Source organism: Bidens hawaiensis, unplaced genomic scaffold, assembly GCF_021521415.1.
Source record: "Bidens hawaiensis isolate Kalapana, Puna unplaced genomic scaffold, B.hawaiensis_p1.1 tig00045388_1, whole genome shotgun sequence".
Classification (NCBI taxonomy): Eukaryota; Viridiplantae; Streptophyta; class Magnoliopsida; order Asterales; family Asteraceae; genus Bidens; species Bidens hawaiensis.
This window is the reverse complement of record NW_027498071.1, coordinates 37,718-62,030: the sequence shown is the minus strand read 5'-3', so window position 1 is coordinate 62,030 and position 24,313 is coordinate 37,718. Positions and strand designations below refer to the sequence as shown.

Here is a 24,313-nt window from a genome sequence, read left to right as displayed (position 1 = left end):
ATCTCCTTTTTGCTATTTTTAAATGTATGAACAATACGACACTAACATAAGTTTAAGTAAAATATTAAATGTTAGGGTTTAGTTAAAAGATTATAAATTTATATATAAATATATAAATCAATTGTTTTTTTAATTGCATTTTTTTATACTTTTTGAGACTAGCTAGAATCCAGAATTTTTTAAGTGTTTAAGAAACTTCGTCTCTGTCACTGAACAATCAACCCCGGAACAAAAGAAAGCAGCATTTGTAAGCCAAAAAAATCAAAATTTTATATAAATTGTTAATATTTTATCTAGCTTCCCCAACTATAAACCATTTTTTTTATCATTGATTATCTAAACCGAATAAAGGATGAAGGTTTATACGATTTTCTTTAAGTTGGCTTAAATTTAAAATTTGCTCTATGATAAAGTGGTTCTTAACTGAACGTGTTCATCTTGCCACTTGTCCCTTGTACTTGTTCGAGACAACTAAAAATATTTTCATGTGATTTATAAGAAATGTGTTATTTCAAAAATAAACTTTTGTTATCTAACTATATTCATATTGACTGTTATATTGACCTAGTATTATGGATAGTGATGTTTCTAAAATGGTGCAAGAGGGCCATGACTTGACTTGATCTTTTTACACTAAACTGGTCAAGATTATTGTAGTCTTACTGTTGTCAGTTGTCACATAACTTTTAGGTTGATTGGCCACATTGATATTTCCCATCCTTGCTTAATCTACCCTGGCTAGTTATTTTTCATATTGTTTCTTATCCCAACAAGAGACAAATGATATTCAGCAATATCATAACATATGCCATGTCATACCTTTTAATTTTCTTCACCTCTTCTACACGTTTGAGGTAGTGACTGGTGGTGGAATACTCAAAGATTTATTTTCATGGTGCGCAATTGGGATTTTCAGATATAAGTAACAACTAATTTTAATTTTTTTAGAAAATATGGGTATATTTCACGTAATTTTTTACAAATCGTAGAGCGACTGACAATAGTTGGAGGTACTCCATACAAGGTACTTAATTACAATACCTTAGGACACCAACGTATGTGATACTAGGATATGCTACTTTGCACAAACGTTTATAAAAAATGTTAGAATATTCCGCAACTGACTGAACCACGTCGTTGTAAAATTTTAAATGATTTAGGTGCCGTCTGTTTTGGAAGACAAAAACTGTCTGCAATCTGATTTCATTTGATTTTCATGTTTGCAACTGAAGATGTGGTCTGAAGGTCTGCAATTTTAAAATATAATACGGTTTGTTATATAAACCGGTATCGTATGAATAAGCTGAAAATTAGTTACCCATCATACATATCACAGTAGATAGAAATCATTTAACGTCTGTAGACTGGTAAAATAGTTGGTGGTGGCAGTGAACGGTGGTGGTGGTGGTGGTGATGGACGTTGATGGTGATGGGTGGTCGACGGTGTTGGTGGCGGACGGTGGGTGGTGGTAGTGGACGATGGTTGTGCCCGACGGGACGGGTGGGGTGGTGGTGGTGGGTGGTGGTGGTGCTGATGGACGGTGGTGGTGGGTGGTGTATGGTGTTGGTGGCGGATGGCAGGTGGTGGTGGTGGTGGTGGTGGACGGTGGGTGGTGGTAGTGGATGATGGTTGTGGCCGACGGGTGGGTGGTGGTGGTGCCGAGGTAAAGGGTGCAAGATTAGTCATAAAGCGTTAAAGTGTGCTATGTTGTCCTAACAAGTAACAACCAATATAGATGTGTTAGAAGATGATTATAAGTGGTCAACAAGTGGTGGCCGGTATGAGCACATGTAATTAAGACTTGTATAATTTATATAATTGTGTTAACTTCACCAAGTTAGATTAAATCTCATAGTGACTCGTCAAACACAAGTTGTTGGAGGTGTCGTTGTTACGAAGTGTCAAACTTAGTGAGTCAATTATACGATAATGTTTTAATCATTAATAAAGTCGAGTGTGTAATGTTTCTTACGGTGTTCTCACCAATGGCAGGGCCACACTATAGCTACTGCCGTCGGGTTCGGCCGAACCCGGTCCTTTTTCGGTTTTATATATGGCCTATAGTATCAAGTTAATGAGCGAACCTATTGTTTTTCGGTGAGCGAAACCCGGTAACAGATATACGAACCCATTGATTATGAAAATTTTGTTAAAATCTTTTTAGTAATCAATTTTTTTTCATAAATATATGAGGCTTTAAAAACTATAAAACTTACTAAACAAAACATTATAAATGGGCAATAAAATAATAACATAATTACACACAACACCTAAATAAATAAATAAATAAACAAAGAAACTAACGACCAACCAATTGCCTAATCGATATCGCCGATCGAACTTCAACAACAATCGACCCACAACGAACGCTTCAACCTAGTGGCTTTTCGTGAAGACATATTTACGTAAATATGAATTATACTTGCATTTATTATATTGAAAAGAGAGTTATTTTTTACTCGCGATTGAAGATGTTATGAATTGTTTTCAAAAAAATAAAATGCGCAGGGGACAATTAAAATATGTAATATCTTTTTATTTAAATGACTTTGTAGTTTATTAAGTGTTCATAATGTACTTTTGTTATGATAGTGAAATTACATTTTAATTATTCGACCTGGCCCGACTCGTCTTGGCCCGAAAATTTTGACACTGGAAAAAAATCCAAGCGTCGAAAATTCTCAAACCCATATAAAAAAATTTCTGGTTCCGCCACTAGTTCTCACCCCATCCATTTCGGTTGACTTTCACCAGTAATCTCAGATTAGAAAAATATATATATACAAATAATTAAGTACCTTAGTTTTAAAACTGTGAAATACGTTACTTAGACTACACGTAGTGCATATTTTTGAGGCGCTAGAATTGCTTATGTGGCTGGCAAGTTATAGTTAAATACCACTACTCCATTTCCTATTCTTTTGCTAGCCCCCCTAGTTCGCCAGTGGCTTAACGGGCTTTAATTGGTGAGCACATTTAAGATATTACCATATATTGATTTCTTTGTAACGAAAAGAATTTTACATTATATATATATATATATATATATATATATATAAAATGAAAATCCACTTGAGTTGTAAAAACTCTAGAAACTCATTTTCAACCACATGTTTTTAATTAATGTTTAAATTATGTGGTCCACAATTAAAGTGAATAAAAAATGTAAATATAAATTTAACCTTTTCCCTCTCCTGAAAACATATATAAAAATTAGTAAAAATATGTTAAAAAATAGCAAAACATTTTTTTTATGTTTCGATGTTTTGTATTAAATGTTACAATATATATTACATGTAACAAAAAAAAACGATGTTACATAGGGTTTTCAGAAACGAACAATTTGAGTCCCTGTGGTTTCAGAAACGAACAATTTGAGTCCCTGTGGTTTCAGTAAAATGAAAGTTTTACTCTGAAAGTTAAGTAATGGCAGGAACTTAAATGGTTCGTTTCTGAAACCACGAGAACTCAACTGGTTCAAAAAAATTTTCAGGGACTCATTGTGCCTCCACCTTAAAACCACAGGGACACAAATAGTAATTTTTTCTTTAGCTAATTATCTAGTTAAAATGACAGCTAAGTGTTATGTAAGCAACAATTAATTCACTAAAACCTCTTTTAAATCAAGCGTAGTGGTTTTAACTAATTGCAATTATAACTCAATCAATTTTAATTTACTTAACTTTTTGATATTAAATAAATAAACATATTATTTTAAATAATAAAACCACAACATTTTACTAAGATAAAAGGTACATGCACATAGGAAAAAATGATAATTGAAATAAGAAAAAAAAACAAAGGGTACCTGAAATAAAAAGAAAGTAAAAAAATAAAAAATAAAAAAATAAAGATACTAAAACAATTAAAAAAAAAGCCAACTCGTTGGCACGGATTTCGTTCTTCCTTCGCTCGAAATTAGTTGGCGACTCATATGAAAATTACATCGGAACATAGCATGATCATACAAAAGGTATTTTAATAAATAATCTTTTTATCAAACGGTTATAAGCCGCCACGCTATCCTGTTCTAGTGGTGGTCATCATCTAAGCGGTTCTAGTCGTGATGCTTGGCCACTCTCAACTAAAATTTTACTCTCACTTGAACAACTTCGATTATCACCGTCTCATCCACCTCCTAAGAAAATATAGCGTTGAGTCGTTGATACATTTCTTTTTATAAAATATGGGAGATTTAGAGAGTAAACTATGAGAAATTGAGTGAATTATAAAGACGAGAAGATGTGAATAAATGCTTCTTTAATCAATATAAACAAGAAAACTTGCAGGAATGTGCACTATACGGGTTCCGAACAGTTGTGAGCCGAACAATTAAATGGTGTTGTAAAACGCCACCTTATGAGAGAGAATATGAGATAATTTATAAATGATAGCATTTGTGTTTTACACAAAATATAAAATTAGATCTTCTGAAAATTAAAAAAGAAAAAGAAAAAGAAAAACACTTTTAATTCATAACCTTGATTTGGAAACTCTGCTGTTTTTAACATTTAGGATAACACTCATCCATTTGAGACGTTAATTAACTACACATGGGTTGCGCATAGGTTCAGCAAACGGGTTTCGACACAAGACGAGTTTAACGTGGTCGGTGTGGATCAGGTTTTGGTTCGGAACATGTTTTGAAACATGCTTTACAAACTCCAGCTCGTTAAGCTTAAGCTTCATCATATCTCGGGGCATTTAAAACTTTACAATAAGATATACTAGTGTTGCACTTGAGAGAAAAAAAAGGGTATCACTACAAAAGAATTGAAGTTAAAAATGTGATAATACAAAAGAGCCTTTTTCTTAAGTCTTAGCCAATGACGACATGAATACTAAAAATCATGTTTTTTTTTTGCATGCAAGTTTGTTACGAAACTCTACTTGGAAAGGAAACTATGCAACTACCATATCTATTCATGCTTTGTTATTAAAACTATGTGTAGTGGTTTTAGCTAAGATAAATTTACTTTTTGAATCCCTGTGGTTTTAAGGCGGTGGCACAATGAGTCCTCGAAAATTTTTTTGAACTGGTTGAGTCCTTGTGGTTTCAGAAACGAACCATTTGCCAATTTCTCATACAGGAAACAAAATGTTATGTTTTGAATACAATATGTATGTGCCACAAATGTGAAACAAACTTTTTAAATTTTATGTTTTGATAATGTCATTGCTACATGCGAAACAAAATGTTATGTTTTGATAATTTCATTGCTAAGCTAAAAGTATTGGGTCATTCATTTGCAACTCACATAACTTTAAGCAAACATTTCCTTTTGGATTTTGTTGATGCCAATTCTTCAAATTTTAAAATAATAATAAGTTACGCCGTTAGCACATTTTGAATTGCAAATCCTAATCTTTAAAAAAATACATTCATGGATTTTGGAGTCGAAACATTACTATGCATGACCCGTTGGACTCAAGTAAGTAGCTCCACTGCTTCATACGCGAAGAAACCAAAAGTGTCATATATAAAATTTATAAATACATGTTGGTTGTCAAGACACACATTCTTATGTTTAGTCACATTACTTGAAGCAGCTTTTAAAACAGCCTGCCGACCGTAAAACCACTACTCCCCAAACCCAACACAAGGGAAAACCCCTATTAGAACCAAAATGTTATGAACCAAAATGATATGTTTTGATGATGCAATTGCTACCGGTTTGACTAGAAAATAATGGGCCCATCATTTGCAACTCACATACTTTTAAGGATGCCCAAACCATCATGATAGTTATCACATATGTGGTCTTCAAATGAGTTTGTTGAAAGCAGAAACTTTTGAAAATGTTGCCTAGATTTCGTCTTCAAATGAGTAAATATTTTAGGTGTTAGATTTGACATCTCACGTGTAGAATCTGTTTTGCAAAGAACAACTGTTAGGAATCAAACCTTCTTTCAAAAGATTGTAATCAATTACATTGTATTATTCAACAATATAATATAACTTTATGGACCGTGTGTTCTCGGGAATGTGGCTCAACCCGAAATGCGTGTAAAACATAGGGTTGTAATTGAGCTAAGCCAGGCGAGCTTGGGCTAGCCACATTTACCTTATTAAATTGAAAAATCGAAATCGAGCTTAGCTCGTTTAAATGCTCAATTTATAAACAATAAATATATTATTTTTTAACATATATTTTATGTAAAACTTATAATAACATTGTATTTTGTTATTTCTTTATAATATTTCAAAGATTAAGTGGGTATAATATATGCATTATTTTGACTTTTTCTTATTTTTTGTATGTGTATACTAAACTTTAGGGTTTAATATAAACGAACCAACGTGCCGAGCCAACTCGTTCAGTTTCGAGCTTTTTTTCGAACTTTTATCGAGCAAACCACAAACTTTTTAAAAACCCTAGTGATTTATGTGACTGTGCTTTTATCAACTTACCATTAGATTCAGGCTCGCTTCCAAACCTTAAAAAATCAACTAGCTCCTCAGCTTCGTTGTTAAGAGAAGAGATGACGAGCTCTGCCTTCTTGAAAATATATAGTATATTGCCAATGTCTTCTTCCTCCAATATGCTTTTCCTATGAATATTAACACCAAATATTATCATAATAATGATTTACTTGTGTAAGACCCCGAATCCCGGGAATCCTACAGTTGGTAATTACGTCCACAAATTCACAAAAATTTAAAACCAAACGATTCTTTGTATTTAAAACAAGTTCAGAGTAAATAACAGCGGAAAAGTTTAAGTATCAAAAATCCCAAAACACGGGTACAGGTGTCCAAAATCAATTGTAAATAAAATATTCGTTTTATTTGAAATCTGCATCTCATTAAAATCGTTTCAGAGTAGTAAACAGCGGAATAGATAACATCAAAATTCCCAAAACCCGGGAAGGTGACCAAAATCCAAAATTTAAATACTTATGGTAATAATTTAAAAGAAACAGTTTGCGTTATTAATTATTCGACTAGATGTGCCTTCAACCGTCCGAGTAGTCTCTAGCACGTTCAAGCGGAAATCTCTAATCCTCAACCTGAAAGTCAATCTAACATACACACAAAGTCAGCTTGAGCTGAGTGAGTTCAAGTTTTCATAAACAATAATTCATACTTTATTTCAAAGCTATAGTTATACACAATAGAGAAGGTATAAATAAAATAAATTATATATAATTCATCAAGTAATACAATCATCGTCGAACACACGTACACGGGCCTCCCCACCCCGAGTCAAGAGTCGAGTAATATATTTGACCCGGACACGGTAAGACCTAAGCATGTGACACGAGCCTCCCCACCATGAGTCAAACCCGAGTAATATATTTGACTCGGTCACAGCTTATACATCCAAGCACGAGATACGGGCCTCCTCACCCCGGGTCTTCCCCAAGTAATATATTTGACCCGATCCCGGCTCATACATCCAAGCACGTGATACGGGCCTCCTCACCCCGGGTCTTCCCCAAGTAATATATTTGACCCGATCACGGCTCAACATCAGGGTCGAGCAAACGTACAACCCAAACACGTAACATCAGTGCATGCAAACACAAAGTAGGCATACACAACATCAGTAGTCGAAAAGACTACAACATCGCCAAATATAGGCCAAGCAATAATGTGTGTATATATATATGTATATATATATATATATATATATATATATATATATATATATATTTATATTTAACATCCCAAGGCCTACCATTCCTAGCAAGCCTATATAAATTCGTTTAAAAACATTTCAAGAGTTTAAATATCAAAACGGGATTATAAACCATTCCAAGAGTTTAAATATAAAAACGAGATTATAAGACATTCCAAGAGTTTAAATATAAAAAAACGGGATTATAAAACATTCTAAGAGTTTAAATATAAAAATGAGATTATAAAACATTCACAGAGTTTAAATATAAAAACGGGATTATAAAACATTCCAAGCGTTTACATATAAAAACGGCATTATAAAACATTCTAAGAGTTTAAATATAAAAATGGGATTATAAAACATTCACAGAGTTTAAATATAAAAACGGGATTATAAAACATTCCAAGAGTTTACATATAAAAACGGGATTATAAAACATTCTAAGAGTTTAAATATAAAAATGGGGTTATAAAACATTCCCAGAGTTTAAATATAAAAACGGGATTATAAAACACTCTAAGAGTTTAAATATAAAAATGAGATTATAAAACATTCCCAGAGTTTAAATATAAAAACGGGATTATAAAACATTCTAAGAGTTTAAATATATATGGGATACAAACAGTTAGGCCATCATCAACACTAAGTATTCATACTTAGACATCTATATACATCCATATATTTATATCCCTATAAATACCGTCCAAATAATAGCATCAGGGTCGAGCACACGTACAACCAAAACAGGTAACATCTCATCCAACTAATAACATCAGGGTCGAGCACATGTACAACCCAAACACGTAACATCTCATCCAAGTAATAACATCAAGGTCGAGCACACGTACAACCCAACACGTAACATCAGTGCATGCAAACACAAATAGGTCTACTCATATTCAATTACTGCCAAGTCCACTAACATTCTCGAGTCTAGACCATCAATAATGTATGTAACCTTAAGGACACAAGACCATGAATGAGTCTAAAATATCCTAAGGCATATAAAATAATTCAAATATAGCTTTCAAAATGCACCATCACGAGTAAGACCATGTAAAAATATTCAATTCACTGTGACGAGTAAAATCGTTTAAAATTGTATTTCGGTGTGTATGCTAGCCCAAAACGTAAAAGAGTAAAAAGGACATCATGAACTCACCCGAATCAACCGAACACCTGCAATGAGCTAGGAAATCCCTAAGTGCACAATCACAAGCAAGGGCCTGTAAATTATACATAACGCGTTACTAAACTAGGCTGTAAGAACACTCTAGCCTAATGGGCCGTTCAAGCCCAACAACTTGGCCCAAGGCCCAACACTTTGGTCCAAGGCCCAACAACTTGGCCTAAGGCCCAACGATAATCAAATCGGGTCGAATGCGCGCGAAATAAACCTTAAAACCATTTGTTAAACGAATCAGCCCCGAATGGACCAAATTCCATTTTAAATCTTTTCATTCATCAAGATTATGTCACCCGAGTTGATAGGGTTGACGGTTCCTTTTTACAACTCTTACTTTAACGGTTAAACGAAAATTCACGCACCGCCGACTCGATTGACGAAGCACTAACCCCAACAGCCCCGTGCATCAAAAATATAATTTTCCCACAGCCCTTAAACCCCCCTAGCGCTGTACAAACTGATTCGGTCGGTCATCCGATCGTTTAACGCATCAAACTCAATAATTGCCAATCCTACACCCGATAAACCCTAGTTTTCGAACTAAAATCGATTGACCGACCTAAACACCTCCATTGGCCATGAAATTTTAGTATATTGTAAGTGACATACCTAAGAATATGACGGAGTACGAACTTCAATTATAACAGCCCCGAAAGATGCGAGAAAGGGCAGCCACCGGTTAAGCCTAAAACGAACTTATCGATCAATACGAATATAACATGCAGATTTTAGCATGCAAAGATGTATTTTATTACATAGGAAAACCATGGAATTAAATTATTAAACTTTTACCAGTGTTGCATAAATATCTTAAGTTTATAAAAATATTTTTATTATATTTTTCTAGTGGACACAAAAATCATAAAAATTCTTCTAACACAGAAAGGTATGTGCAGCTATTTCAGCTGCGCAACAAAATGGTTTTATTTTTATAAAATTCATTACCTAGCTAAATTAAACGATTCCAATTGGGTTTGGTTCCTAACTCAAAATATTAACTTCCAGAAGTGGAACCAACCAATTTAGACTTGTCGAAAAAAGGTTATGATGTCGGGAAGACAGACCAGAATCCGTCATCCCGCATCAGCTTTGACACTCGATTTTATAAATTCATAAAAACCATTCAAATCTCGTCCAAAAATTACGTATTATACCTTTCTGGAAACTAGACTCAAAGTAGAACATCATGGAATCAAGAATCGATCAAAAACAGTGGATTAACATCGCGTTACCGACCCTACAATAAACGTATACGAATCTGTCAGCAAACTGTTATCATCAAAACTCAATCTTAACGACCAATAAGCGCGTTAATATGATCAATTAAGGTGTAAAAGACATGGGAAATCATAAAACCGACCTTGAATTGAAGTTTTCACGGCTGAAACTTGGCTAGGCAGAAGAAAAACGAGCAGGGGGGGTCCAGGTCCGACGGCTGCAAATAGGTTTAGGGTTAGAGTTTTCTTTTGTTTTATGATATAAAATAGTTACATCCAAGTCCCTCCAAATTGAAGTATGTAGCAACTTGGGTGGAAAGTTAAGTGAGAACATTTACGAGGGTAGCCAGGAGCTCTCGGGAAAAAGTCGGGTCAAGCCCGATGGTGTACGCAATCACTACAAGGATAAATCTTTTTATCGGAATTTACGGACGTTACAACTTGTATACTCTATTTTTTTTTATTTTTTGATGTAACTTCCTTTTTTGATGTAATATATATTAGATCCTTGTGAAACAAATATTGATTGTAGAAGAATATGGCAATATGTTACCCAGTAGATACAGTGATACACTAACCCGAAACCCGTGGAACGGATAAAATCCCGCCAAATATCCGATGGGTTTGGGATGTACTTTAATAATCGGGTATGGGTTTAGAAATACCTAAACCGACCCATTGCCATCCCCATATTTAATATTTTGCAACACATAAGTTAAAACGAAACCTTCATATACCAACCTGCATGCAAAGTGTGTTAACATAATCAGTGCAGTTCTCGGTGAGTGTTGTTGAAACACAAGGTGGTGTTCCATACCCAACGACTGTTTCTCTTGTTTTTTGGCGGATCACTATTGCCAACACCATGACAATCCCACCACCTAGTGAATGTCCGGTCAGCCTCACCTTAAATCCCTATTACAAGAAAGATCACAAATCCGCTTAGAAGTTGGTCACTTTGGGTTGTGTGTAATCTTTAAAGGGTCAATGAACAAATTTTAATGAAAACCTTTTATAAATAAGATATAGGTTAAATGTGTTAAATTTCTTAATGGCTATACCACTAAATCCATCTAACATGCTTACTACATGACTTGAACTCTTAGTCTTCAAAGGTAGGGTTCTCGTATTTCACATCCGGATACCATGGGGATAAATGATCTTTGGTCAAATGTGTGATACCGATTCTAGAATTGCATTCAAATGCTTAAAATCTATCAAGTGTCTTTATTAAGAAAACTAATATGTTAGGTAATAGTTGAAAAATACGGATGTCATCAATTTACACGAGTAAAACATGTTAATTAAACAAGGATTTAAACAAGCTTGGTGAATAGTGGTTAAAGATAGGTTGAAATAAATTATAAATATAAGGAAAGAGGCAAGATCCATCTACAGATGTTACACAAACCCTAATGATTCAGGTTGGGTGATTCAAAGAGAGCGACCGAATCGTGTGACACAACCGAGTAGGAGAGATGGAATTCACGAACAAAAGTCACCTTATTAACAAATTCAACAAAAAATCCAGCATTTTCAAGTTTGATAAGCATGAAATGAAAAGAATAGAAATATACAAATCCTATGAAATTTGTTGAATAGTGAAACCACATCTCTTTGCTCATTAGAGAAATGAAAGAACAGAATACTTCAAATTGACAATTTTTGGGACATGAAATGTTCTTTTAAAAATAACAAAATTTAAAATAATACGTAAATAACTAAATAACCAAGTCATAATAGCAAACTATCCAAAAATAAAATATGTGATTGATAGATCCCCAAACAAATGTAACCATTATACTAAAAAAGAAGAAATTAACAACCTCATTCTCCTCGAGGTAAGTGTCTAAGGGATTCCATCTCATGATCCAAAAACCAGCGTGCAGCCTGGGCAATCCCAAAATGAGTTGGGCCACTAGTCTCACTTATAGCTACTATGTCGGTAATGAAATCAGAAAAGGTACTTGTCCTTCTAAACCCGACAATGACAAGCTTGTTGTAAGTATCAATCACGATAAAGTAAGCTGGTCGGAGTGGGCCCGAACGTGGCACAAGTTTTACAATCTGAATTTCACTGGGCATACCGTCTTGGGCCTCATAATTGGGATTATTGTAGTATGCCCATATTGCTAAGTCTAGATTGTATATCATCTCCTCAACCTACACATATTAAAAAAATCAATTAGCAACACCAACATGCAACATAATGAGCTCAAATCATATTAGCAGCAACATAGAAACTAACTAGCACATATCTACCAAAATCAAATAACTATTAACAATAACTATTAACAAAAAACTTAAATGACAACTAAAGCACCAACACCAACACTGTGGAGTAAATTTTAGTAAACTAAAAGAACACAACTATGCTTAGGAACACAAGATACGATTTTTTACATAAGCAGCAGCACTAACATAAACTTAAAGAGCACGAATCATATCAACATGTAACTTACACAACACAATTTCTTTCAAAAGTCAGATGCAGTAGAGTTAAGTAACTGAATTTATGCCAACACATTATGTTTAGTGCAACACATCATTAAAATAAAAACAACAAAGAGAAAAAGGCTTAACTTAAAAAAAAACTATTATAAACACATTAAGTTTAGTCTAATACATCATTACTATTAGCACACAATACTCAAAACTAGGGGTGCAAACGAGCCGAGCTACTCGTGAGCTACTCAAGATCGGCTCGTTAAAAAGCTCGATCGATCCAAGTTTAATCAAGCCCGAGCCAGAGCTCGAGCATAAAAGTAAGCTCATTTAATAAACGAGCCTGAGCTCGAGCTTCACTTATTGAGCCCAAGCCGGCTCGCGAACCTAAACGAGCCTGTCATTTATATAACTTTTTAAAGTATATATTTAATATAATTACTTAATATATATATATATATATATATAACATTATGAAAAAATAAATAAAAATAACTAATATATATTATTTTATACATAAAATTATAATAGAAAAAAATATATAAAAATAATTATAATTATATAAAAAAATAAAAATAATAATTAATAAATAGTAAACAAGCCGAGCTCGAGCTGTGTAAGTTAAACAAGTCGAGTTCGAGCCTAGTCGAGCTCAGCTCGTTTGCACCCCTACTCAAAACACATAACAACAGATTAGGATGCTATGAACTTTCCTTTGTTGTTGTTGACACTTGACTTAAATTACACACAGGTAATATTTAAAAAAAAACAAAACAAAAAACAACACAAACAAAACATTATACTAGCAACGAATGGGTAGCACAATGCATTTTTATATATCAGCACAAATAAATACATATAGGACCATCTACATTACTAAGAACACTAAGAGGTGCATAACTTAAGCATACGTGTTTATTATCAACGCTTTATGGTTCTAATAGCATAAACAAACCAACACATAAACAATGTCATAAAGCATCATAACCGTCAATTTCGATGAGTTAATTATCAAAGCAGATGTATTGTCATTCTCAAAAGCAACATAAGCTTGTAACAACATAACAAAAGGTAGACCAAAATAATTAACACAAATACAAGTTAGGAGTGAACAAGTTCACTAGTGTTAAGGAGTCCATGTAAAAATTTATTGAAAGCGACTTAAGGCAGTAAGATATCAAAATAGGAAATTAGCAACAATTAGTCAATAAGTTTTAGAAAAGAAATTAGCAACAATTAATTAATTACCATTTTTTTGTCAGATATCGTTGAACCCTTAATACAACGAGGTTGAATGTTGGATGCTTTTTGATTGTAGAGAAGATACAAGGCGATGGTTAGGTTGCTCATGTTCCACTCCGGAATCCCTTCCTTGCTTTTTTTGTTGCTTGTAATTATGTGAGAAAATCGACCCCACCGCTCGGTTTGTTCTTCTTGATTATCAACTGTATATAAAAATAAAATAAGCAACGGGATGTTATTACTAGGTTGGAAAAAAAAAAAGACAAAACTCACACACATACACGCACACAAACCTTTGGGGTGGCTTGATTCCACCTTAAGTGCTTTAGAAAGCCAATTAACATCTTGATTCAACTTGTCAATCTTAGAGTTATCATCTTTCTTGGAATCATCCCCCTTTTTAGAATTAATAGACCAATGCCCAAGTTCCCTTCCTCATATGTTTTTGTAAAAGTCTGCAACACAAAAAGTAAAAAAAAAAAACAAATAAATAAATAATAAACAAATGAATCAAGTATCAAGGAGTGATGAATCCTCCAAAAAATAAGCAATCATTTTCAGCATACTTAATTAAATATTCGGCCCAAATGCACCAAGGTTTTGGATGCTTACACACCATGACGTAGCTTTCTTAGTAATTTACTAACAAAACATAATAATCAAAACAAGAATCAACCTATAAGTAGTAGTTGGTGCGATTTTAACTTGAAATTGACTATAAATAATATAACGAGATTTAGGGCCTTCAAGTACAGTTAACTTTGCCGATTATTGATTTACAGTTAAGTTAAGAGCTCTACCAATTTTGAGCAACAATTGTTTGATGCTAGAGGAGGCCATTGACAAGGAACAGGGGAGTGTGAGCAAGAAACAGGATTAGGGTTTTCAAATGTTGTGATTGATTTGTACGGTACCAAGCCACTTGGGAGTTTTAGTACTAGAACAACTAATATGACATATTAAATCAAAGTTTTTGTGTGTCATCATGATAAATAAGCTTGGTATTTGCTACGATACCGAAACTAAACCTAAAAAATAAACTCATCAAGTTTACATACTTAAACCAACATCATCAGTTGTTTTACCGGCTATACCCCATGCAGACGATATGTTGAGCCTGATATTTTTGGGCGTCTTTTTTTTTTTAAATAACAAATATTGTTTTAACTTCGAACCGTCGGTTTTTGATACTTTTTACGACCCATATTTTTTAAATATGACTTTGTTGATAAAGTTGAAACGAGTAAATCACACAAGATAAAATCGAACATTTCGCTTGTTAGGGGTGGGCAAATTCGGTACCGGCACCGAGTTGGTACTGAATAGGCTCGTTTGCACCCCTACTCAAAACACATAACAACAGATTAGGATGCTATGAACTTTCCTTTGTTGTTGTTGACACTTGACTTAAATTACACACAGGTATTATTTTAAAAACAAAAAACAACACAAACAAAACATTATACTAGCAATGAAACGGGTAGCACAATGCATTTTTCATATGTCAGCACAAATAAATACATATAGGATCATATACATTACTAAGAAAACAAAAAGACGCATAACTTAAGCATACACATCTTATTATCATCGCTTTATGGTTCTAATAGCATAAACAAACCATCATATAAATAGTGTCATAAAACATCATAACTGTCAATTTCAACGAGTTAATTATCATATCGAATATACGCATCATAACCGTCAATTTCTATGAGTTAATTATCACATCAGACGTACTGTCATTCTCAAAAGCAGCGTAAGCTAGTAACAAGATAACAAAAGTTAGACCAAAATAATTAACCCCAAATACAAGTTAGGTGTGAACAAGTTCACTAGTGTTAAGGAGTCCATGTAAGCTACTCTAACAAAAATGGAAACTAAATTTCTTGAAAATGACTTAAGCCAGTAGGATATCAAAACAAGAAATTAGCAACAATTAGTCAATTAGTTTTAGAAAAGAAATTAAAAATTAATCAATTACCATTTTTTTTGTCAAAAACCGTTGAACCCTTAATACAACGAGGGTAATTGTTGGACGGTTTTTGATTGTGGAGAATCAACCTATAAGTAGTAGTCTAGTGCAATTTTACCTTGAAATTGACTATAAACAATATAACAAGATTTAGGGCCTTCAATTTTCAGTTAACTCTGCTGATTATTGATTAAGAGTTAAGAACTCTGCCTGTTTTGAGCAACAACCGTTTGATGCTAGAGGAGGCCATTGACAAGGAACAAAGAGTGTGAGCAAGAAACAAGATTAGGGTTTTCAAAAAATGGTATGTTCTTTTTGATTTGATTTGTTCGGTACCATGCCACTTGGGTGTTTTAGTACTAGAACTGTAGACAATATGACATATTAAATCAAAGTCTGCGTGTGTCGTCATGATAAATAAGTTCGCTATTCGCTACGGTACGAAAACTAAACCTAAAAAATAAACTCTAAGTTTGCATACTTAAACCAACACCATAAGTTGTTTTAAAAACCTGTTATACTGCAAGCAGACACTATTTTGGGCGTGGTATTTTTGGGCGCCTTCTTTTTTAAATACAGTTTTAGCATCAAACCGCTGGTTTTTAGACGGCCCATATATTTTGAAAATGGCTTTTAACCTAGCTGATACAATTGAAAACGAATAAAGGTGATGGAATTACACTAGAAATGGTTATGTAGTTGGCCCTTTAGCAATCTTTCTATAAGCATCACTGTGTTTTCATAACAAGAATGCTAAAATTTATATATTATTGGGAGATCACAAATCCAATGAACAAATTTTAATGAAAACTTTATATAAACGATCGGTTAACTAACGCTTTTACCTAACATGCCTGCATGATATTCAATCATTACTGTTACTGTTAGACTCTATGCAACATTCACATTGATTTCTTAAATCTCCTTTAGCAAGAAATCGAAAATCTTTAAATGATTTGAAAAATGAAGTATCAATATATCAAAGGAATTATAAGAAACTAGATGTGACGCGACCAAATAAGTTATTGTTATATAATGGTAAAATATTGGTTGATTTGAATGATTAAGTTTCAATATATAGACATCATAACAAAACCCTAACTAACCTAATGGGCGTGAGCTCTTACTGATAAAACCCTAATCTAATAATACTATCTAATAGTTACCCTTAGAATTCTAACCAAACAAGAGAGTATCAATCAGTTTTGTAACTTTAGAGGAAAATATATTCTATTCTCCCTAACATAAAAAAAAATTAACAGGAACTTTGTACACACGTGTAAAATTTCTAATTTCCGAGACCACCGATTCCAACAAACTAACAACAATCTTGTCAACTCTTTCCACAAAGTACCACGCCCAAAATAATTGTAAGATAGGGAGATCATCATTGTCCTCACAAACGTAATCACAATGCCTAAACCTGCCATGTACACAATCACATGATCAAACCCTAAACACACATAAAGATCACTACAGTTTTAATGTTTTATTATTAAAATAATATTTTGTTTCACGTTAAATCTGAAGAATTAACTTCAAAGACATTTTAACCTAACTGTCGCTATGCCATTTTATAAAATACTAATTAGCTACAAGTATCTTTATCTTTTGTTTAACGGCATCTTGTTATTTTAGTGTTTTAACTAGGGGTGTTCAAAACCGGATATCCGAATCCGAAAATCTAGAAAAAAAACTGTTTAAAAATAAACTTTCAATATCTCAAGAATCTAGGGTCCCTTTCCAATCCAACAAACAAAACACAAATTGTTCAAAATAGGTACAAACAAGCAAATAATACACAATGCATTGTTCAAAATAAACAAACAAATACCTAAAGGGACCCCTGAGGGTCGTAGCTTCCGAGACGAACCAGACCCGTTTAACATACCAGAAGACTACACGTAGAATGAAGGCCAAGAATAGGAAACACTGAAAACGGTGCAAGGATCAAGATGGAGGTCGCATCAGAAGAGGGTTGGAGGTGGGTGAGTGACGACGGTCAGGAATGAAAGAGAGAAGCATAGATGGAGAATAGGGAAGTGAAGGGTTTATTAAGTTTGTGCTCAGAATCAATCAAGTAAAACAAAGAAGAAAATGATCTGAAACAAGACTCTGAATCACTGACAATAGTACAACTAAAGTTTTTTTTTTTCCTTCAGGAAAAGTTTGAACATATAATAGTATCGCTTTATAGGTCTCATGAAACCCGAATAATTTCTAAGCGGGTTAATTTTTTTCTTTTGTGTTCAACTTAAATAAAAATTTTCAAAAAATAATATTCAAATTATAACAAATGAACATAAACGAACAAATATAAAATTAAATACATAGTTTATTCAATGTTTTATTCAAAAATGAACATAACCCAACATAAATGAATCAAAATAGGTTTACGTATATTATTAACTTCTTACAATAAATAAACTAAAATAATAAAAAAAAAATACATTCACAATATTATAAATAAAAATACTAGAAATGAAAAATGCGTAATACATTGGATAAAAACTAGTTAAAATATTTGGAAAACTTTTTTTTCTACAAATCTTTGTATTTTTTACAAATAGTTCTTTAAATTAATTTTGTTTTGATTGTAATATATAAATCTAACTATGTTTTTTTTAACCGCAGAATATTATTAAACCTAAAGACAAAGAATTTATATTTAAACTTAACTATGTTTCAATTATGGCATTTAGATTTAATTATGTTTTACTTATTATTATGTTTTCAATTTATAATTTTTTTTAATGGCAAAGAATTTCACGTGTAAATCTACTCTTTTGGGGCTATGCCCAAGGTCGACTTCTCGAGCGCCGTGAGACCGTTGCCCCCTGATGGGCGGGAATTAGATAAAATCCGTAAACCCTTGCTCCTTGTTGGGTTCGAACCCGGGATTAAAGCTCTGATTCGTCCCTTCACCTAGATATCCTTCAAACTAGCCTAAGTGAGAATCAAACTTACGTCTCCACTAAAGAAGAGCAAGTCTCTTACCGCTATACCAACTTTGCAGCAATAGGAATCTTAGTTTTCAATTAAAATTGGATTGAATATACATGCTTTGTTGGTGTCAGGACCAACCGACTCATAGTCGGTATACTGACCAAGTTTGAAGAAATAAATTAGTTTTGTTATGGTTTCGTTACCGACCGAACATAAAAGAAAAAAAAAATAACCCACGTAAAACCAACCCATTGATGAGTTAAAACGATTTGATGGTTTTAAACCGAAGTGTAAACGCTTGACTTCTGACTTCTGACTTCTGACTTCTGACTTCTAAGTGACTTTTTAATTTTTTATAAATATAAACCCAGTATTGAAACTTGAAAATCTATCAAAATGCAAACTTTTAATAAAACATTTATTGTTTATTAGTTACGTTGATTGGCTAAATTAATTGTAACACACTTACACAAAGTCACAAAGAGACATCTCATATGCAACCTACTCATGCCTTTACTTTCCTATCGAATGTATAACACATTATTTGTTGCTTCTTTATTAGTTGTTTATTGGTTTAGATATCTTATCTTAAAATACTAATAAAAAAAATGTTGAAGTTTAGGTGTCAAGCCTATATTTCTTCTAATTTCTAATCTCTCATCTAATTCATTCTAATTATCCATGGGTTATGGGTCAAAACTATTTTGTCAAGTGGGTTATAACATAGTGTGGATTTTATACATTATTGAATTGTCATTTTTATACCTAAGATTTAACCAACTACGTAATTTTAGTACATTTTTTAAATTTTTGCAAATCAACACCTGACATTTCCATTAAAATTATGCTATTTAAGTACTTTTCGTTAACCCCGTTTGTTTTTTCTATTAAAGTTACATTAATTACTTTATAAGTATTTTGATAATCACAATTGAAATAATGGATCTTATTTTATCATTTGACAAATCTCGTGTAATACACGGATTCAAAAGCTAGTTTCACAATAAACCAAGATGTTTTAGCCTAGTATAAAGCAAGTCTTTGATTTTATAAACGAACTAGCTAATAGTTCATAAATTTTATACTTATCATTTATTTGTAATAGTTACCTAATGCAAAGAGGGATAGCGATAGTTCCTGAAGATCCGGGATCCCCTTGTCTTGTTACTTTTGTGCAAAAGAAAGAAAATGATAGGTACATTTGTATTTCAAATAAAGTCTAAGTCTAACCAATAAAAATTCAATATATTTATCTTTTGTTATGGGTTTACTTTGTTTTTTATTTAAATTTATTTGTTCTCGTTTGCATTCTTTCGTTAATTTATAACTTACACGACCCACAACGGTGAATTTTTCTTTTAATCGGTTGCCACATATAAATAAGACAAACTACTTTTTTTAATTTAAGAATGCAAATGAGTCAACTCATGAACTCAAAGTTGGCCAAACTCAACCCGTTTACCTAAACTTACTCGTGGGTCCACCCCAAACTAAACTAAACCAAACCTATTTAAATTAAACCTCAAACCCTATAACGTGTTAGGATCGTGCTATGTTTTTGTAAGAGAGAGTGTTTAAATATCATATCATTCATATTTTTACTTCTATTTTTTTATTACTCTATTATTGTAATTAATTTGAAGCATGTATAACGGTAATCGGATCATAGGCGTTAGTAATATAACGGTAATCGGATCATAGGCGTTAGTAATATAACGGTAATCGAATCATAAACGTACATGCAGGGACGAGATCGGTGCCATATCGTAAACACCAAAACTTAATTTTTGAAACATGGGTACCAAATAACATATAGAATTTGTCGATATGTTACCGGTACTTGGTCCCAAACACCTATCTACTCGTATTCTTTATTTTCATAGTTACAATTGTTGGTGGGTTTTTTTTTAATTAGTAAATATCATTGTATTTATAGTAGGGAAAATTCCCAAAATAGTCCATTTTAGAGAGAGAGTCTCCAAAATAGCCCTTTTTTCCTCAAATTTTTTTAAGATTTGGACTTGCCAGACGCATTGGGAAAAGATAATAATTTAGGGGTAATAGGCCAAATTTCTAAAGAAAGTTAGGGAGGATACCAGATTTGGGAAAATAATGAAGGAAAAGTCCAAATTTTTTTGAAATCTTCGTGTAAACGTTCAGATTTTTACTAAATTTTTTTCTCAAAAAACCGTCTTGAGAGACTGTTTTTTTATGTTTCCTACATTTTCCGTCCATATTTTCAAATTTTAGGAAAAATAGATTTTGAAATCCCATCTTGAGAGATGAGATTCTACCACCACCACCATCCACCCCCTCCACCCACCCAACTTACACCACTACCATCTCAATGTATTTCCCCATTATTATTATTATTGCTGATCGGAGAAAGAAAGAATGAAGTTTACTGTGTTGTGTGTGATTTGTGATTCGGAAAAGAAAAATATATGAAGGGTTTGTAAGGAAGGGTGTTGAATGTTGACGCATGCATCCACTATTTGACTTGGAACGAAACTAACCTTTCGCTTCTGTTTCCCCGTGTTTTTTCAGTCAAATACTATTGTTTCCCCGGTGGGTGGTAGACGGTGGTGGTAGAGGACGGTGGATGGTGGTGGTGGGTGGTGATCGATGGTAGTGGCGGACGATGGGTGGGTGGGTGGGTGGTGGTGGTGGTGGTGGCGGTGGTAGAAGGCGAACGGTGGGTGGTGGTGGTAGAATCTCGTCTCTCAAGACGAGATTTCAAAATCTCTTTTTTCTAGAATTTGAAAATACGGACGAGAAAGGTAGGAAATATAAAAAAACAGTCTCTGAAAACGGGTTTTGAGAAAAAAAGTTTACTAAAAATCTGAACTTTTACTCCAAGATTTTAAAAAAAATTGAACTTTCCCTTCATTATTTTCCCAAATCTGGTCTCTTCCCTAACTTTCTTTAGAAATTTGGCATGCTACTCCTAAATTATTATCTTTTTCCAATGTGTCTGGAAAGTCCAAATCTTAAAAAATTTTGAAAAAAATGACTATTTTGGGGACTCTCTCTCTAAAAGGGCTATTTTGAGAATTTTCCTTTATATTATGTGTTTTTTATTTTTAATATTTAAAGGGGTTCTTTTTTATTATTATATTATATTTTTATTGTGTGATAAACTTTATCTAACCCGGATTTGTTTATTCGACCTAATAAAATTGAAGCCTTAAACCGATAAAACCAGTGAAGAAAAAAAAAAGGGATATGTTATTCATACACCCTTTGGTTATCCACACACCCTGCATACGATCGTTTAGGGGCTATAATATCGTATAAAACCTAATGTTAAAGGGTGTGTGGATTGGTTTTCCTCTGCTACACATGAAAAGTGACAGGTACTAAACCCAACCTATTGTTGCATTTGATAATCACATGGCCTAAAAGAAACTATGAAATTACAGTTCTGGTTTAGAATTTTAAACAACTTTCTAACTTTTTATTATCTATTGGCCAGCAATGGCTTTAATAATCCCGACTTTAAATCCGACTTAAGAAATGGTGATGGATCTAACATCATTCATGTCATCGTCCACGTCATGAAAAAACTAACGGGGTTAAACTCTATTAGAAAAATGTTTAGTGGAGGAAAATAGGTTGAAAGCTGTGATTGTTAGAATATATTTCTTAAGTTTGGTTTAACGGCGGCCAATGGATCAAAATTGAGATTATTAAAATCCAATTTTCTTTTAGTAAAAGAAAATTTTAGCCCACGATTGACACCTATTATGCTGCACTTGCAACTATTTTATACACTTATTTTAATTTTGTATAGAAATTATGAGATTTATGACAAACTATTTTATACACTTAAAAGAAATCTTGTATAGAAATTATGATGAGGTCAAATAGTTATAATAACTCACTGTTAAATCATAATATTATATTAATAGGTTATCGTAGAGTGAGTTTCAATCCTGCCCGTCTGATGTAAATCTAAGATTGAATATTAACCGTCTGATAAGGACAACTAAGATTGAATATTAACCATCTGATAAGGATTAGAATCAAAGATTGAATATTGGCCGTTCGCTAAGTTCACAAAAATTACAATTTCCATGGGAGTTATGGGAGGGAGGTTTCATCACCCCTTTTTAGGTCGACGTGGGTAACCTCCCAACCCTAGATCTATATAACTCAAATCAAAATCAGCCCTGTTGAAACGACCTGTCGTTCATTTGTGGCCACTTACTTTGCGCATGTCGTTTCCTGTTGAAACCATCTGTCGTTCGTTCTTACTCAGCACTGATTCACTATTATGTTCATGCATTGTGCCCATTTAATTTATTGTGTTCGTCGGAGGTAAATTGGCGGCATAATTTTTGTTTCCTGTAGTTTATGCGGTTTTGATTAGCTTGCTTAATGTGTACATCGTGTTTATGATTGTAGGTATGGAGTGATCGTTGTCTTTTGTTACCGTTCCCGACTTCGTCTTCTTTGTATGAACCCTAATTCTTTATTTTTTTTCATTTTTATTAGAGTTTCTTTTGTATGTGTTGATTTCCTCTCTTTTTTAATTTTGATTGAATTCCGATTGTTTTAATTTTGATTTCCCTTTGCATTATAGATAATCGATTGTTCTTAAAATCCGTATGAAATGAAGTTGAGAACAGTGTCTCTGCACTCATTTGACCTTCACGAGTTACTTCTGATTAACAAGTTTGAAACTTGTTTGATTTATTGGATTGTAGTGTATGTTACCGTGGTAACAGGCGAATAGTTACGTGAGATCTACAGGTTCAAAATCTATTTGGTCGTTTGGATTTAAGTGTATGTTACTGTGCTAATGGGCAATTTATTAATGTTATTGTCATGTTGGCTTGTTCAATTTAATGAACTTTGCTAACTGAGATTTATTTCTAGGGAAATTTATTGATGGTTTTTGTCACACCCCGACTAAGGGCCTGGGTGTGACGCTCGTTAGTTGGTATCCGGTTTTGAAAATATATCAGAGTTGCGGGTTTTTAGCGGAAGTCTTGTAAATATAATATTCATTTATAAAATGTTTTTCAGATAAAATATTATTATATTAAAATCTCGGGAGTTGAACACCCGTTTTAATATTTCAAATATCTGCCTTTTGAAAATATAATTCTTTAATAACATTCTGAATAAATATCTGAGCCATCAGATCATCTCTAATTACTATGTCTCCAATCTTCTATCAGTCATGCATGTCAGTTCTATTCTTATACAGTTTCCCTGAAATATGGGGGGGAAAATACGTCAGCACACAGCCGGTGAATAACGCTGACTCAATAATACCAATGTGTAAACAATAACAATACCTTTGTGATAATACTCATTAGGCACCCAACTCAATTGGGTTACAATTACCCTAAGTACATGTACAATTAATCATATACACAATATCATTTCTCTGATCAGTCCCGTAGACTACCAGAGGCGTGTTTGATGATATGCATGGCCTCGGGGAAATCCGAGTCACCATACCAATGTGTAAACAATAACAATACCTTTGTGATAATACTCATTAGGCACCCAACTCAATTGAGTTACAATTACCCTAAGTACATGTACAATTAATCATATACACAATATCATTTCTCTGATCAGTCCCGTAGACTACCAGAGGCGTGTTTGATGATATGCATGGCCTCGGGGAAATCCGAGTCACCATGTATGTATGGATCCAGA

The 24,313-nt window shown here is 33.3% G+C and overlaps 1 pseudogene; it reads right to left on the bottom strand.

Annotated features, from left to right (window-relative positions):
* The window catches only part of LOC143595618 (lysine-specific demethylase JMJ13-like), a 32,041-nt pseudogene extending 17,226 nt beyond the window's left edge, over positions 1-14,815 (bottom strand).
* Between the last annotated feature and the right edge of the window lie 9,498 nt (positions 14,816-24,313).